The sequence below is a fragment of the Rhodnius prolixus genome, unplaced genomic scaffold (assembly GCF_049639745.1).
Source record: "Rhodnius prolixus isolate KJV_2025 unplaced genomic scaffold, Rpr scaffold_13, whole genome shotgun sequence".
In the NCBI taxonomy this organism is placed as follows: Eukaryota; Metazoa; Arthropoda; class Insecta; order Hemiptera; family Reduviidae; genus Rhodnius; species Rhodnius prolixus.
In genome coordinates, this window is record NW_027411583.1 from 3,266,554 (window position 1) to 3,286,018 (window position 19,465).

The following is a 19,465-nucleotide window of genomic DNA, read 5'->3' on the forward strand; positions in this document are numbered from 1 at the left end:
CAAACAAAATGCGCAGAGTTCATCTTCCCTCCCGCCCCTCCCGTAACTAAAAGACCACACAAAATTAATTTCCGGTAAAGAAGGAAAATATAAAAGTGATAGGGGACGGGCGCTAATAAAATCGTCACACCGAAGAGACGAGATTTTGCGGAGGAGGGAAACAACGCTGTTCTTATGGTAGGATAGAACTGCGAAGGCTGTGAATAATTTAGAGCTGCAACCCTTTGAAGGGTACGGCGACTATCTCAGGGCCTACTTCTCGAATATCAAAAATCCAATCTACACTCAGCTAGTATCGATCAATCCATTTTGATTGGAAAATATGCTTCTTGGTGAAGAGGGGATGGGATGGAAACCCCGATAAATGGTAAACAAGAGGACGCAACGCATTCTGGGTTTCCCTATTGGGTCCTGGTTGGAGAAAATAATGGTACCCAGAAATAAATTTAATTGGAAAGTGAACAAACAATTTTTTTTTTGTTTTTTGAATAGTAAAGACGAACAAAGCAGAACAGAACCTTTGTTGCATCCTAGTAATTAATATTCACAGACCAGTGAAAACAAAGATAATTAGAGATAGAAAGAAAAATAAGTAAAAATAGAAAATGTTTTTTCAGAATAGCACATCTCTCATATTAATTATAAAGTAAATAAAATATATACATATAAACAGCAGCGAAATAAATTAGAGTCGGTTGAAAGATTTAATATTTTAAAATAAATAATAAACTCCCATATTAAATTCAAATATACATCTTGATATCAAGCTCCTTCTTCTTATTATTTATGTATAAATGTATGTATATATATAATACATTTATACAAGTATAATATATATATATATATTTATATAAAAGAAGCATTTAGAAGCTTCAGTTATATAAAAAAAAAAAAAAAAAAAAAAAAAAAAGCTTGTACTTCATTTAAATAAAAAAATAAAATAAAATCCGAAGTAGATTTAATAAATATTTGTAGAAATAACTTTTAATTAATATTTGAAAGACCCAGCGGATATTTCTGTAATACTGCCAAGTCAAGTTGTGTTTATTTTTTAGTTTGAATTCTTTTAGAAATGTCAGTGACTGGTTTGCGTTTAAAAAATAAATAAATAAATAATGAGATCTTTTGAGAAAATATCTAATAATATTATTTGAAATATAAATTAAACATTTAAAAAAAATAATAATCAAGAGAATAACTAATGAAGAGAAAAGAGACCGGATATACCCCCTTTTCTGTAGAAGAGAAACGTCACAATATCGAAAATGTGAATCAGAATATTACAACATATGGTAATTTCCTGTCTGTGGCAAAAGTGGAGCCTATCTGTCTCCCATCTTGTACAAGTGTTTACCTTAGAAACAACTAACTTGCACATCCACCTGGAGATTTCCCATCGAGATAAATCAAACTCTGCTTGCTAAGTCTACTAACACGCTGAGAGAGAATTCTCTTTTTAACAGACTTAAATCCGTTTAAGTAGAAGAAAACAACAAGGCAGACTGGGACAATAGAATGAAATACATAATAAAATGTACAGGTTTGTTGCAGATACAATTTAACATCTACTACTGTCACTAAAATCGTCCTAAGATAAACATCTACTCATTTACTTAATCTAATTTTTTTTTTTTTCAACTTTATTAGTACATTTACAACTGCAACAAATGTTGCATCAAGTAAATTTGATGAAACTGGGTTAAATTCTCATGAATGTCGTATAAGAGCAACCACCCATTGAGGGAACTCTTTCTCAGTGGATATTACACTCAAATCAGTAGGTCTGTAGGCCACTTCCGCTTCAAGCGACGCGGAGGATTGTCTGGAAGGCCTGGAGAGGAGAGCTGTTGTACAAGAGGATTAGGATGGAGAGAGCTAGGAGGCTGTGAAAGTTGCGGTAGCGAGACTTTATTAGATCGGTGACAAAAGTGAAGGTCCAGTGTGAATGGAAAGGTTAGGATTTTTCTTAAGATTTTAGACTGTAGTGTCTGCAGGCGTTTAGAGTTAGAGGGTTTGGCGGAGCCTCAAAATTCTGCTCCGTATGGGTGCAGTGGGTCTTAACAGTGTCTTGTAGATGGGTTAATTTGTGATTCAAGCCGAGTTTAGATCTGCGGTCAAGTAGTCTAGTCAGTAGCTTGTAGCTTGTGTCGTTTGAGTCGAGTATGTGGGTTCCAGGTGAGTCTCTTGTCAATGTACAGTCCCTAAGTATTTAAAGTCTTATTTCAAAAAAATTAAAAGAATTATCAGCTATTGAAAATGTGGTTATCTTTCGATTTTACACGTCCTAACACGGCTTGTTTTATAATATTACTGCCCGGTTTCGGACATTCATCCATCATTAGACATAGATCAATTCATTTAGGTGTGGAGACTAGTCAAGTGTAGTCCATTTTGTTTAGTGCAAGACCCGGAAATAAATCAAAGAAATTATCAGCTAATTTAAGGCGCGTCAACTTTTAAGATTATTAGCGCCCGGAGCATTTTTCAGTGCACTGCCGGCCTCCGGACAGTATACTCTCGTTACACACAACACTGCCCATCACCGGACAATGAACTGTAAAAAACTGCTCCTAGGAAGAGAAAATCTAAGAGCTAGCAGCAGAAAATTGATGAAAAAAATAAACAAATCTGTCTTATTACAAACCTGCCGCAAGGTTACCTTGCCTAATCAACCTCACACTCCTCAACTCTAAACCCCACCACCCATAATCTAAAAGATCCACGACTTCTACTTAACATTTTATTAAAGTCAAAATGAATTATATTCGTATTCCCATAAAATTATTTTATAGCTCAATTCCATTATATTAAAACATATAAAGCGGCTAGAGATGGTAGAATGGGGGAATACCTATAACCTATTTAAACAACAAGAGTTATTATATTCAAGAGAGGAATATCATTTTAGGAATTTATGATGATTACCAATAATTTTTCCATTGATGGGTAAAAATAAATTAAAGTTTAGAATAGCTTAATTTAGAAAAAAAAAATAAAAAACTGGTTTCTTTTTTTTTAAATATTATGATCAAGTTGGTCGTGCCAAAGCGGGAGAGAATACAAGAGAGGGTATGAGAAAATGGCGCCATATTTCATCAATTACCGCTCTGTTTGTACTACACTTCAATATTAGATTTTCTAGACGCGACGATCTGAACGTTTAATATTTCTTTAAACATTTTCCAAGATCTGTATTAATAACCGGCTAGAATATTTGGCCAACTATTTTATCACTTATTATTTATTCATTTTTTGACCAAAATTTTCTAGAAATAATTAGGGTGGAAAAAGATCTTTAAAAATCATTAAAATTTATTCAGCGAAGTATTTCTACCGCCTAATCGGTTTTTTTTTTATCTAATTTAGAAATTGATTTAAACATTCTATCCCAATTAAAAGTCCAAACTGATAATCATTTCGATGAATTTTTTTAATCAAAATTTAATCTCTAGATAATTGTTTGTATCTTAAAAATTGAGGAATATCCCACTGACCCCCAGATTTCATTTTTTAGTCCCATTAAAAATGCAGATAATATATTATTTATAAAAACAGAGCCGTTTTATTATAAATGGGGAAAAAAATTCCTTTTATAGGGTTTTTCTACTAATGATAATATTTTTAATTTGTTGAATATTATTGAAATTAAAACTATGAGGAAAAGAAGTAAAATGTACTGTTTTTTATAAGTTGTTTACTATGGGAGTTTCCACCAAATTTATTGAGGCAATAGGAAGGTATTACAGTAGTACTGAGGCTGCAGTTTGGACGCAAAAAGGTTTGACGGAATTTTTTGAAACTAAATCTGGAGTAAAGCAAGGGTGTTTATTGTCCCCACTGTTGTTCTCATTGTTCATAAACGATCTGCACGATTATATACGAGGGTCGTTTGAAAAGTCCGTGCAAAGTCAGAGAGATAGCACTACTGGCGCGTATCGAGGTTATGTTTAGTTAGTAGCATCTCTTGGAAGAACACACACCAAGTTTCAGCTAGATCGGTCTATTTCTTTGTTTTTGGCATTCGTTTGAATCGAGGAAGTCGAGTGATTTTCAAAAAATTGGACGAAAAAGAATTTCGTGTGTTGATTAAACACTACTTTATGAAAGGCAAAACGCCTCAGGAGACTAAAGAGAAGCTTGATAAACATTATGGTGACTCTGCACCTTCCATTAGAACAGTTTATAAATGGTTTCAAAATTTTCGGAGTGGCTATATGAGCACAAGTGATGCTGAACGTTCTGGACGCCCTGTTGAGGTTACTACTCCAGAAATCATTGATAAAATCCATGATATGGTGATGGATGACAGAAGAGTGAAGGTGCGTGAGATTGCTAGTGCTGTGGGCATCTCGAATGAACATAATATTTTGCATCAACATTTGGACATGACAAAGCTATCCGCAAGATGGGTGCCGCGATTGCTCACGCTTGACCAAAAACGAAATCGTGTGAAGTGTTACAAGGACGGTTTGCAGCTGTTCCAGAAGAATCCGCAGGACTTTAAGCGTCGTTTCGTCACTGTGGATGAAACATGGATACATCACTACACTCCTGAGACCAAAGAACAATCTAAACAATGGGTTACCAAGGGGGAATCTGCGCCAAAAAAGGCGAAGACCGTTCCTTCGGCCGGAAAGATTATGGCGACTGTCTTTTGGGATTCGCAAGGAATAATCCTCATCGACTATCTGGAAAAGGGTAAAACTATTACAGGTGCATATTATTCATCGTTAATGGACCGTTTGAAAACCGAGCTGCAAGAAAAACGCCCACGATTGGCCCACAAAAAAGTCCTTTTCCATCACGACAACGCACCAGCTCACACCTCAGCAGTTGTGGTCGCAAAATTAATGGAAATAGGGTTCCAACTCGTTTCACATCCCCCCTATTCTCCAGACTTGGCTCCCTCGGACTACTATTTGTTCCCCAATATGAAGAAATGGCTGGCGGGAAAAAGATTTTATTCAAACGAGGAGGTGATTGCAGAAACGAATGGCTATTTTCCAGACTTGGACAAATCCTATTATTCGGAAGGGATCAACAAACTAGAGCAGCGTTGGACGAAGTGTATAAGCCTAAAAGGAGACTATGTTGAAAAATAAAAAAGGTTTACCCCAAAAAATTAAGTAGTTTTTATTTTTGCACGCACTTTTCAAACGACCCTCGTAGATGGAGGTATATGGATAGAAGATTTGAATATAAGATGTTTATTATATGCGGACGATATTGTGTTTCTTGCCTCCGACACCCGCACTCTACAAAATATGATTAATAGATTGTATGAATATTGTTGCATATGGAACTTGACCGTGAATTTAAACAAAACAAAAATCATTATTTTTGGAAAGGGTGGAAGAAGAGCGCGAAAGGAGCGTTGGTGGCGCTATGGTGAAGTTATAGATATAGTTTCGCAGTACAAATATCTGGGTATCATATTAACTCCGCGTCGGTCGTTTGTAAAACATTTTCAGGAAAAGTCAACCACTGCTAAGTTCGGTATTAGCTCAACATGGAATAGTTTTATTAGAAATGACAACATACCGTTGTCAGCAAAATATAAGTTGTTTGAATCAGTAAGTAGAGCTATTATTTGTTACTCAGCCCAAGTGTGGGGATATTGTTACCATAATGAAGTAGAGAAAGTGCAAAAATATTTTTTGAAACGATTGTTCTCCTTGCCCAAACACTGCCCGGATTATATTGTTTATGTCGAGACTGATAGAGCACCTCTTTTTTATTATACACTGCGACTACATATCAATTTTGTTTGTAAAGTACTAAATTCACAGCCTTGTCTTAAAAAGCGCTTAAGCTGAGTATGTGATAAATAAAAATCTATTTTGGTTTAAAGAGATGTCAGAGTTATGTAATAAATATAATTGTAACGCCAAGAACATATACCAAGGTTCTGACTCAGTACACAAATTGTTAGATTTAATGAAAATAGATTTTCAAAAAGAATTATCATGTAAAAGGGCTGATTCAAAATTTTATAAAATTTACAAAGATCTAAATTTGCAAGAAGCAAGTAAAAGATATGTCTGTGATGAGAATAAGCTAAGGTTCATGTCGCTTATAATGAAGATTAGAGGGGAAATGTTACCATTAAATTACTCTGTGACCCCGGACAGCTGATCGGCATAAGTGTTCGCTTTGTAATATGTCGGCTGTAGAGGATACTTATCATTTTATTGCCGTTTGTCCAGTTCTGAGTGGTTTTCGGCGGAAATGCTTAGGGACGGAGGTAATGGACAGGGCTCAGTTTTTATTGTGTCTCAATGGTAACGACTGGCAGGCATTGTACAATTACGCAATATTAGCACTGAAGTACAGGAGGGACTTAGTTTTTGAGTTTAATTATTAAATTTTTGTATTCAGGGAGACTTTTATTTATCAACAACATCTCGGCAGACGGACTGATGGTTTGTGATGATGTGTAATAGTGTTGAATTATGTATAAAGAATTGTTAATGAACATCATTATTATTATTATTAAATGCCTTTTATCTCTTATTGAAACTTACAATTATTTTAAAAAAATTAAAAATCAAAATAAATAAATAAAATAGATTCACCTAATGAAGAACTGAAGATACATTGATGTTCTTACCTGAAACAAAATTAAATTTTGTTGAATTATGTAACTAAAACAAAAGAACATTGATAAATAATTTATCAATAATTAATTATATAATAACAGATAATATATCAGATCTGTATCAATCTGGAGGCGAACATTGGCTGGTGCATAACCTTGAGATGAACAAATCTTGTATGAACAGATCATTCACTTTCTCTTACAACTTACGTAATGAAGAAAAAAATTCTGATATCTCAGAATATGTGAGAAAAATATCGTTAAAAACCCTCTAAAGGGTTTTTTAGCAAACCTAAATGTCATTTCCTGTAAGCCGAATTTCATTAAATCTGAAATTTTACTGAAGATACAACAGATAACGCCACAATTCTACGGACCACTGCCGGCGGTAACCAAAAAAGGCTGGTCTTAAACCATACTGCGCAATACTGATCATCGAAAACTGGACTAGAGATACTGGTAGCCTGGCATCAAGTTCCCCGGCCTTTGTTTTTATTTTTTATAAAAGCTGTATTTTTATGCTGAAATTTACGTGGGAATGTTTAATTACCTTTTTTTTCGAAAAAAATATTTTGGGTTTCTTTTAGCTTGGGAGCTTATAAAGAAGTTACGTCACTGTTATAAAGATCCCTGGAAGTAATAATGAATCTGACTAATGTAATTAAAACGAACGGCTAAAACAAAATTTAAACATCAAACATCTATCTTCAAATACGAGGGTCGTTTGAAAAGTCCGTGCAAAAATAAAAACTACTTAATTTTTTGGGGTAAACCTTTTTTATTTTTCAACATAGTCTCCTTTTAGGCTTATACACTTCGTCCAACGCTGCTCTAGTTTGTTGATCCCTTCCGAATAATAGGATTTGTCCAAGTCTGAAAAATAGCCATTCGTTTCTGCAATCACCTCCTCGTTTGAATAAAATCTTTTTCCCGCCAGCCATTTCTTCATATTGGGGAACAAATAGTAGTCCGAGGGAGCCAAGTCTGGAGAATAGGGGGGATGTGAAACGAGTTGGAACCCTATTTCCATTAATTTTGCGACCACAACTGCTGAGGTGTGAGCTGGTGCGTTGTCGTGATGGAAAAGGACTTTTTTGGAGGCCAATCGTGGGCGTTTTTCTTGCAGCTCGGTTTTCAAACGGTCCATTAACGATGAATAATATGCACCTCTAATAGTTTTACCTTTTTCCAGATAGTCAATGAGGATTATTCCTTGCGAATCCCAAAAGACAGTCGCCATAATCTTTCCGGCCGAAGGAACGGTCTTCGCCTTTTTTGGCGCAGATTCCCCCTTGGTAACCCATTGTTTAGATTGTTCTTTGGTCTCAGGAGTGTAGTGATGTATCCATGTTTCATCCACAGTGACGAAACGACGCTTAAAGTCCTGCGGATTCTTCTGGAACAGCTGCAAACCGTCCTTGCAACACTTCACACGATTTCGTTTTTGGTCAAGCGTGAGCAATCGCGGCACCCATCTTGCGGATAGCTTTGTCATGTCCAAATTTTGTTGCAAAATATTATGTACCCGTTCATTCGAGATGCCCACAGCACTAGCAATCTCACGCACCTTCACTCTTCTGTCATCCATCACCATATCATGGATTTTATCAATGATTTCTGGAGTAGTAACCTCAACAGCGCGTCCAGAACGTTCAGCGTCACTTGTGCCCCTCCGAAAATTTTGAAACCACTTATAAACTGTTCTAATCGAAGGTGCAGAGTCACCATAATGTTTATCAAGCTTCTCTTTAGTCTCCTGAGGCGTTTTGCCTTTCATAAAGTAGTGTTTAATCAACACACGAAATTCTTTTTCGTCCATTTTTTGAAAATCACTCGACTTCCTCGATTCAAACGAATGCCAAACACAAAGAAATAGACCGATCTGGCTGAAACTTGGTGTGTTCTTCCAAGAGATGCTACTAACTAAACATAACCTCGATACGCGCCAGTGGTGCTATCTCTCTGACTTTGCACGGACTTTTCAAACGACCCTCGTATAAATTAAATTTTAAAAAAAAGACGAAAAATGATTACAATAATTATTTTTAACTTTACAGTTTCTTATATCCTGCCAGGGACAACAAGCTCTTGCTTTCTTATCAAATAACTTGGAAAAAATCAAAATAAAAAATCGAACAACTAACTTTTATAACCATTAAGATACTAATCTTGGAAAATAAATTAATGAAACAAATGAATCATCTGTAGAGAGAGACAGAGCGATGTGCTATTTGCTCTAAGAAAAATACATTTTTTTGCTTTTAAGTCACAGAAGAAAAAGATAGTAATAACAAAGCTAAAACGGCTTCGCATTACTCTTCAAGACAAGAGAATGGAAACATTTCTGCCAGAAAGAGAGGGAGATATTATACTTTTCATACCTCAAATCGGAATTTTTTAAAAAAAAAGATGCCTAAATTCATAATTTAAGAACACTAAATCCAAAACTGAGCTTAAATCACTATAAATGGGTAATTTCTTTACAATACTCCCCTCAGCCCTTAAAATTAACTGTTAGGGGTGAGTAATGAACTTTCGGAAAGGAAACGAGTTCGAAATAATTTTTATAGTGTACGTAAAGTCGGGTGAGATGGCCAACAGCCGAAATGTCATCCGACGGCGCTGCGTGACCTCTCCAGTAATGAACCTTCATGTCTGACTACAGTGAGTTTATTTTGGTCTGCGTCAAAGCGTTATTAATTAACTCAGAGAATAAAAACATTATCGCCTCAACAAAAAATTTTATGATAGTTGCATATTGCGTGCTGCAGCGAATGTATATGTCGAAATTTTAGTGTTGTTTTTCTACATATTAGGAAAGTACAGTATACATTAATGAATCCTAACTGCTAAAACTGTCAAAAAGTACGCGCTGAGTTATAGTTTATCATGTTGGCCATTTCTTTCTAGCATTCGGCCAATCAAACAGTAGGGATACATGGCCAATTATTTTTACTTTTTTTCTGTTATAGTTTGGCTCAGTTTCCAATACACTGCAGAAAAATGCCAACTCAGTATAAAAGACAGAACACTAACCGCGGAAATTATACTGAAGAAAATTTGAGATCGTATTAACCTCACACCCAATCTGTCGTCTCTTGAAGAAAACTTGAAGAAAACTACTGAAGAAAACGAGCCAAGTCTGTCGTCAGTTTATTAACTTCTCTCGAGCACATTACTGTTATAAAAAACAGAGTTGCAAAGAAATCCAAACCAACAAGAAATACCATCCCCCAAAGAGACAATTCTGGAAAGAAAGGATAGTCCGAAAAAGAAAATGCTCACCTTCCCCAAGTTCCGATGAAGAGTACGAAACAGGAATCGAATTTGAAGAGGAAAGTGATGCCATTTTAGAAATCGATGAAACTGAATATACAGGATATGGGGAAAGCTACAACAAGACCAGAATAAAAAAGATTGGTTGGAATGCATAATATGCCGGAAGTGGTTCCACGAAAATTGCTCTTCTTTTGCATACACTTGCCAAAATTGTAGTAAAAGCGCATTTAAAAAGAAGAATAATAAGTAAATATCCTTAACAAAAACTTACAGTTTAAAATGTTAAGTATAAGGGTTGATTAAACGCCAAAAGGTACACAAATCAGCGAGTACCCAACATTTCATTAATACCTCATTAATATTTAAGTAATTCTACTGCATTAATTTTCATTAATAAGTTATTTTTTAGATTTTATTAGATATCACAGACCCTTATGCTGGCCATTTTCGTCTACAAAATATATGTTCAAGTAGCACTGTAGATTGACTGTAATATCTAGTTATTTATAATAATCAAACTATTAATTACAGGTTAAAAAGAAAAACGTTATAAAAAATAAAATAAAAATATGAGGCTAAAAAATTCAAAACCTTGTTTAAAAAAATGCTTACACCAACTTACATCAATGATTTTGTTTATTTTATTTATTTATTTTTATTTCTTAAATAAAAATCGTCGGTTTAAGTTCATTCTTCGATTAAAGTAATTGTTATTTTATGAAGTAGTCAAACGTTTATAATAATAGGTAATAATTATCTGGCTTTATCGCAAATAATATAGTTTTCTTCAATTACATTCTCCATCTAGGTGTTCTTCCCACAATGTTGTATATATGTAATATAAAGTAAATAAGATATGCATATATTTAGGACAGCTAATTATTCCAGTATTTTACTATAAAGAAAATTAGGGGGACTAAATTAAATTACAATAGAGAAATGAATAATTATTGTTTAATAATCTACTTGTTATTAACTGTGAGTTAATTGTGCTCACGAATATTTCGGTAAAACGAATTCAAGACAGTAGCCTACTCTAACTTTGTCTTTTTCTACTTTAACATGCATGTACGTATATGTGATTTATCATAATTATAACAAAAAAATAATATAAATGAAGTGGCCAGCATAAGGGTCTGTGATATCTAATAAATTCTAAAAAATAACATTAATGAAAATTAATGCAGTAGAATTACTTAAATATTAATGAGGTATTAATGAAATGTTGGGTACTCGCTGATTTGTGTACCTTTTGGCGTTTAATCAACCCTTATACTTAACATTTTAAACTGTAAGTTTTTGTTAAGGAGATTTTTGTACCTTTTGGATAGATTTTCCTTTTTGTCTATTTTACAAAGTTACATATCTGCTTTACAGATTTTTTTAAAATTTGGAATAAGCAATTCTATCATTATAACCTGATAAGGTGTTAACTACCACTGGAGAGATCTTTTTAAAAAATGATTGTAGTTGCGGCTCCCAAACCATCCTCAATAACAATTTTTTTGAGAAAGCGTTTTGAATAACATAGGAAGGTATTTGTACGTAAATAGCAAAATTAAACTGCGATTTCAGTACTTCCTTTTAAGAGGAGTAAGAAAAATAAACTAGGATTGCAGTACTTCTCCCTAAAAGGCAAAGAGGCAAAGATTTTTTAATCGAACAATTCATTGATTTAAATCGGTTCACTCATTGATAATTTAAACGATTGCAGTACTTCCTCTTAGTAGGAGCAAGAGAATCAGCAACGTAGAGGAGCTTTAACCACTTATTCGAGCTGAATTTTATCAAAATCGGACTAAGCGTTATAGAAATATTGGTAATAATAGTTTTAGAAAGGGCCTTATTTGGGTGGGGCAAACTCCCCTCCTTATGAGGCACGGTGCCGAGACTTTTAAAGTGCCAATCTGTAAAAAATTTCGATTCGAATAACACTTCATTCATAAAAATCGGTTCACGTGTCGATAATTTGAAACGATTGCTATACTTCCCCTTAACAAGTGTAAGAGCTGATCGCCGCTTTAATGTTACGTAGGGGAGCCCTAACCCTATCATCCTAACAAATTTTATCAAAATCGGGCCAAGATTTACAGAGTAATTAGTAATAATAATTTTGGAGGGGGCCTTACATAAAGGGGGCTAACTCCTCTCCCATTCGATGTACAGCGTCGGGACCCCCAAAAGGCACATCTACATAAAATATTGAATCGAATGACACCTCATTCATGAAAATCGGTTCACGCGTTTTGGCGCTACGTTGTTTACAAAAAAGGTAACAACAAGAACAACAACAAGAACAACAACAAGAAGAACAAGAACAAGAACATTTTTTGAAAAAGCCGTTTTTGCTCATTTTCGGCAACTTTTTTCTCGAAACCTATTAGATCTGGGTGGTTGCAAAAAAATTACAGTTATAAAGGAGGGTTTGAAGTAAGATTTAAAGAAAATTTGGGAATTTTATCTTTTATAGAAAAAGAGAAAAAAATTGTCAAAGTTGGGTGTTTTTCAACGTTACGCTTTTTCGTGCAGTTTTTGATGGTCAACCCTTATACAACTGTCCTACCGGACAGTTTTAATTAAGAAACCATTCATTGTTTTCTGCTATTTTTACGTTTTACTAGTGCAATTTCATTTAGAATTAGTAGGTGTAAGAGCATGATAGCACTTCACAGCCACGTAGAGGAGCTTTAACCACTTCTTCCTGCTAAATTTTATCAAAATCGGACTAAGCGTTATAGAAATATTGGTAGTAATAGTTTTAGAAAGGGCCTTACTTGGAGGGGGGGGGGAATTCCCCTCCTTATGAGGCACAGCGTCGAGGCTTTTAAAGTGCAAATCTGTATAAAATTTCGATTCGAATGACTTTTCATTCATGAAAATCGGTTCACGTGTCGATAATTTGAAACGATTGCTATACTTCCCCTTAATAAGTGTAAGAGCTGATCGCCGCTTTAATGTTACGTAGGGGAGCCCTAACTCTATCATCCTACCAAATGTTTTCAAAATCGGGCCAAGATTTACGGAGTAATTAGTAATAATAATTTTGAAGGGGGCCTTATATAAAGGGGGCTAACTCCTCTCCCATTCGATGTACAGCGTCGAGACCCCCAAAAGGCACATCTACATAAAATTCCGAATCGAATGACACCTCATTCATGAAAATCGGTTCGCGCGTTTAGGCGTTAGGACAAAAAAGGTAACAACAAGAACAAGAACATTTTTTGAAAACGCCGTTTTTGATCATTTTCAGCAACTTTTTTCTCAAAATCTATCAGATCTGGGTTGTTGCAAAAGAAAATTACAGTTATAAAGGAGGATTTGCTCTATAATTTAAAGAAAATTTGGGAATTTTATCTTTTATAGAAAAATAGGAAAAAATTGTCAAAGTTGGGTGTTTTTCAACGTTACGCTTTTTCGTGCAGTTTTTGACGATCAACCCTTATACAACTGTCCTACCGGACAGTTTTAATATGTGGCCATCTCTCCCAAGTTACACTGGCCAACTCACCCAACCCAGGGGGATAGATGGCCAATTGCTATTTTTTGTTGTAAGAATAAAAAAATGTTTCCCTTAGCATTTTTTCTGAAATTGTTTCCTTATCTTATGTTTGTGAGCGTATGAGGTTACCAAAAATAATAATAAAGTAAGCCTAGCCCTAACCAAAAATTTGCAGGCACCTTCCAAATAAAATGGTGGCCATCTCACCCTACTTTACCCTACCTAGTAAGAAAAAAAGATAAGAAAATACTCCCTCACTAGAATAAGTTTATACAATTAGTAATTTAGTAGAATAATAAAAACACAAAATAAATAAAACTGAGAAAAAAACAAACTAATTAGAAGGAACAAGGACCAAACTCTTGTTGCCTTACTTAATGCCCAGGGCGTTAATTTGATCTGGTAAAGATGATTACATAGAATAATGAAAAGAAAAAAAAGAATAAGAAATCACTCAGATAAAAAAAGAATAAGAAACTTCCAAGACCACCAACAGAGAGATTTAAGGAACCACCAGGAGATCGTTAAATATATCTTCTTGTACACTTCATGCTGGAGAGACAGAGCGAAGGATAGAAGAGAAAGAGATAGAGCGAGCAGAGCGTGTCCCTACAAAAATACAGTCATGAATTTTATTTACAAACACAAGGTATAGAGAGAAGAGGAGGTTGCCCATCAGACCACGATTAAATTCCTAATATCATATTGGAGAAGAATACATTTATATTAACCAATATTTATTATTATGCTACATACAAAAATTTTATTTATTTTTCATTTATTGAATTTATTGTTACAATCCCAAAGAGCAGACTCTCTCTAGTCGGTTTGTTTGTCAGTATGTTATTTCAGTCCTCTTCAAGCTACTATCAAAGCCAGCAGCATTCAAACTAAACTTTACTTTAAATATTTTAAAATTTATTTAATTTAATTTAATTTGTTAATCATTTATTTAGTTCCAATCAACGCATTGCGTTATAAGCAACAATGATAACAATAAATAGCATACACATATCAGAGTGGAGAAGTTACCCAGCGGTAACACTCCAATAACATTTTACTTTCTACTGACTCTCTTCATTAGAGAGGAGATCGCGAGGCCACACTGTCTTTTAAGACGTCTAGAAGTGTTGTCTGGAAAATGTTCTGGAAGATAGATGTTGTACAAGTGGGATTGTGATTTGTTTGAATATTAAGATGGAATTTTCTGTATCGTGTTTCAGCAACTTGTGTTGCACGAAAGGAATGTTCAAGTCTGTGTGAACGATTTGATTGGTGACGTAGAAAGGAGCGTCCAACTATAGAGCGAAGAATTTTAGATTGCAAGAACTGGGATCCCTTTGCAGATTTGAGCGTTTGGTTGAAACCCTACAGTTCGATACCATAAGCCCAGACTGGCTTTAATATACTTACATATATAAGTCTTTTGTTGTCCAGAGTGAGTTTTGATCTGTTGTCGAGTAGTCTTTTCAGTTGTCGGAAACGTCTGTTGAGTTCTGTTCTTCTTAAGTCTCGAGTATGAGGGTTCCATGTAAGTCTTCTGTCAAGGCAAAGCCCAAGGTAGCGGACTACGTTGACTACTGGTAAAGGAATAAGATTGTAAAAGACAGGAGGAAGAGTGATGCGTCGAAGAGTGAAAGTAATGTTTTGAAATTTTGTCTCGTTTAGTTTGATAGCCCCATTTTTTGAAACATTTTTCTAAGGAGGTGAGGTAGGACTGAAGGTTTCTGTGAGCTATCAGTTGATCTATGTTAGTAGATAAGATGGCAGTATCGTCAGCATAGTAGTGCTGCACGAGACCGAGACGAGGCGAGACTTTATGCAGTCTGATCTCGGTCTCGGTCTCGGTTTTTTGAATTTTTGTTTAAGTATTAAAAGCGGTTTGCTATTAATAATCTTTTCAAAAAATGTTATTTTCTAATAATTAATTATTTTAATTTATATATTGGTAATGAAAATGTGTGTAAAAGAAGACAACTACTTACACTTCAATGCATCATATATTACTATTACTGTTATATATCTTTATATAATTTCAAAAAGATGTTAAAAACGCGCCAAATGAAAGACCCAAATAACATATCTGCCTCCTATAACAAGTCGATTCGTGAAATAAAAAATACACCTCCCAACAAACTTCCCGCTCCATTAGTTATGGCTGTTGGTGAAGATAAAGAATCTGATGATTCACCTTTTGACGACGACGACGACTGCATCAATATTTTTGCACCATTTGCTCAAAAATCAGCAAATATCACCGAAGCATGGAAGACAGAAATAATTAATTACACCAAATTGGACCAAGCACCAGTAGACGTTGACATTTTAGAATGGTGGAAAATACTTGAGAATTCCTTCAAAAATTTATCTAGAATGGCGAAAGATATTTTTAGTATCTGTGCAACTTCAGTGCCATCGGAAAGATTATTTTCGCAAGCTGCGATGATAATGACCAATAGAAGATCTTCTCTAACTTCTGACTCAGTAAAAGCTCTTTTATGTATCAATGCTTGGGCAAAGTGTATCTTAAAAACGAAAATTTGTGGCAATATTTTTTAGGTGCATAGATAGTCTTTTTTTTTCAAATTCACTAATTCCAAAATTCTAAAATATAATTCAAATAATATCAAAGTTCAAAGTATTAGATTATTAATAGTGAAATTTATGAAATTGAATGAATGAATGATATGAATAGTGAAATTTAGTGAATTTATGTAAAAATTATGTAATTCGAAGGGGGCCGCCACGGTAGCCGAGCGGTGCGAGACCTGCATAGCTAATGTGCATTGTGGCACTGGGTTCGATTCCCGGTCTTAGGCCTTGGATTTTATTTAATGGTTAATATGAGAAATTTACAGTAAAGTATGTTTGCTAGTCGCCTCCGTCCGCGACACCTAATTGGTAGTTGGACGTAAAGCCCCGCCTGAAAAAATAGGCGATTACTTTACTTTGCTTACTTTACTTATGTAATTCGAAGTCAAATAGATGTAGTAATATTGAACATACATAATAAAATCGTATCTTTTAATAATTAATTCAATACCCGTAATGATTATTTATTAATAAAGAACACAATTTTATAATTTTGTAGCTAAAAATTAATATTTGAAAAACCGAGACGAGACCGAGATTTCTCGATGAGATATATATCATGTCTCGATCTCGGTCTCGGTTGCTGAAGTCTCGTCTCGGTCTCGGCACCGAGACCGAGATTTGTCTCGTTTCTCGTGCAGCACTACAGCACAGTTGAGAAGAGTAGTTTGAGGATGAGTAGGTATGTCTGAGGAGTAGATAGTGTACAGAATGGGGCCTAGTATGCTGCCTTGCGGAACTCCAGCGTCAGCATGGCTGAATGGAGAAAGAATAGTTCCTCTACTTTCACTCTAAAATGTCTGTCAGTCAAGTATGATTTCAAAATGAGGAAATAGGTGGCTTATTTTAAAATACAAATCTACATTAATCAACAGTTATGATGATGTAGCTTTACATTAAACTTCACCAACTTTTTCTTTACAATACCCTGAAGAAGGTAGTAAACATTACCGAAACGTTGGTGTAAAGCAAAAAAGTTGTATTTATTGATGACCGCACATCCATCTACAACGGTCGAAAAAACCCAAAACCATCACTTATTTATAAACTTGACTTGAAAGATATCATAAAATTTTAGCAGAAAAGTACATGTTTAAGAAGTGTAATCCCTGCATAATAATAGAAATTTGATCACATTTTGCAACACCCCTCAATACACAAAGCACACTTTAATTCGTTGACAAGAATATCTACAGATCGTCGTAATTAAGAACTCTTTACTGAGTCGTAAAAATTTTCCCATTGGGTCACTAGGTGACCCGCGGATTGCCAACCATTGATCTACATCATCCACGCTATTGGATTGTCTGATCTAGAGTTGTCTGTAACGAGAGAACAATGTCTGAAATGGCCGACACTGAAAAAAAGCTCCGGGTGCCAATCTCCTTTACTTGTTCATTTTGCCAATGGCCTCAGATATTGATGCCTCCTAAATTAAATTATAATAAAAAGTTGTAAAGAAATTACAGGCTTTTTAAGAAATGTCTACCTACTAATATATGTATAAATTCACAACAAATGAAAGAGATACAATCGTAAAAAAAAAATACAACAGACCGTCTGAGAAACATTCCAGTTTCCTCACTAGTATTAAATAAAAAAATCGATTTCAGCAAAACGATTGTGGCTCTTATGATAAGAAAGTAATACGAGAGAATTTTATTTAAGGGGAGAAGCAGTGGTATCCTACTTGGAAGCGCCCAATTGTAACATTCTTCCTCTCTCTCACTCAGAAGGGAATGTACAGCATAAAGTCACCCTTTGAGTCACCCATTCCCAAGGCTGTCAATGGCAAATGGATGTTGAGTCACCCTTCTTACAAACTATCGGAAATACCAAAATCCCTTCTTCACAACTTCTTTACACACATGTAACATAAACTTTTTTATTTATTTTTATTTTTTTCTAACACGTAATCTCTTGTTTTACATCCCTAAACCGGAAATAATATTCAAAGGAAACAGATGGCATCAAAATATTTTTTTGGTTCACGAAGTTAAAGGTAAAAAAAAATGATGAATCAAAAAGTGAACAGACTATTCATAAATTATGGAATTAAAGTCTCAATTTGATTATAACAAGAGATAGGATTAGCTACTAGATAACTTCATCTATTTTTCTTCCAATTGATTCTTAATTACAGTTTTCTTGAGGTTCTAGTTAAGCAGCTGGGAAAAAAGACAAAAAAGACTAGCTATATATCTGAACCATATTATGTTAAGGAACATAAAACATGTTTAATTTGTTGAAATTATGTTTAATCTGCTTTTGGGGCTCATTTACATCGTTTACTGAAGCGATAAGTGAGATAAAGTTCATCCATTCAGATGATCTCTATTTAAACAAAATTTATTTGAACAATATTATAAATAAATGTAATAAAACCAAACGAAGATGGTAAAGGTTATCTGCATCGAGAGAAGGATAATTTTATAAATTATGGCGTAACACAGCAGGTTCCAAAAAAAAAAATCTTACTTCTAAAAACTAAGTTCCCACACAAGCACTTAGAGCTAAAGAACTTGGCCAGACGTACAGCAGTTTTCAGTAGGATAAAGAAATGGTGTTTTTTTTACTAACTATCTAAATTTGTAATAAATATTTTTTGGGCCAAAAACATTTACTAAATAATATAAGAATTAACTGAAGAATGAATTATTATGAACAATAATCACAGCTGGATATCTAAATAAACATAAAATGAGGAAAATGTGAATAAAATAAATTGTCAACAATAACGTGGACAAATTTCTCACATCAATTTTTCGATAGCATTAAATGTGACTTCACCGGGAGATAATAAAAATTTACTCTAGATGATTGGTTTTCAAAGAACTTCTGGAAATATTCCACTTTTATTAGTGGAACAATGTTTCACTAACTCGAGTATTAAAAATACTAATACATTTGATACTTATATGAACTTTAAATATTTTAAACTAATAATTCACTACTTTAAATGAAAAGTAAGAGTAATACGAGGGTCGTTTGAAAAGTCCGTGCAAAGTCAGAGAGACAGCACTACTGGCGCGTATCGAGGTTATGTTTAGTTAGTAGCATCTCTTGGAAGAACACACACCAAGTTTCAGCCAGATCGGTCTATTTCTTTGTGTTTGGCATTCGTTTGAATCGAGGAAGTCGAGTGATTTTTAAAAAATGGACGAAAAAGAATTTCGTGTGTTGATTAAACACTACTTTATGAAAGGCAAAACGCCTCAGGAGACTAAAGAGAAGCTTGATAAACATTATGGTGACTCTGCACCTTCGATTACAACAGTTTATAAGTGGTTTCAAAATTTTCGGAGTGGCCATATGGGCACAAGTGACGCTGAATGTTCTGGACGCCCTGTTGAGGTTACTACTCCAGAAATCATTGATAAAATCCATAATATGTTGATGGATGAAAGAAGAGTGAAGGTGCGTGAGATTGCTAGTGCTGTGGGCATCTCGAATGAACGGGTACATAATATTTTGCATCAACATTTGAACATGACAAA

At 34.5% G+C, this 19,465-nt stretch overlaps 1 protein-coding gene across 4 annotated transcripts in view; it reads right to left on the bottom strand.

The window, feature by feature from the left end:
- Positions 1 to 19,465, bottom strand: part of dlp (glypican dally-like) — a 326,011-nt gene that overhangs the window by 174,189 nt on the left and 132,357 nt on the right. For 3 of the 4 annotated variants that reach the window (XM_074115929.1, XM_074115931.1, XM_074115928.1), the window contains one exon: positions 6,576 to 6,610. The exons of the other annotated variant lie outside the window; for it this stretch is intronic. The gene's annotated coding sequence lies outside the window, so the exon portion shown is untranslated. The remainder of the gene's footprint in view (positions 1 to 6,575; positions 6,611 to 19,465) is intronic. 4 annotated transcript variants of the gene reach the window in all.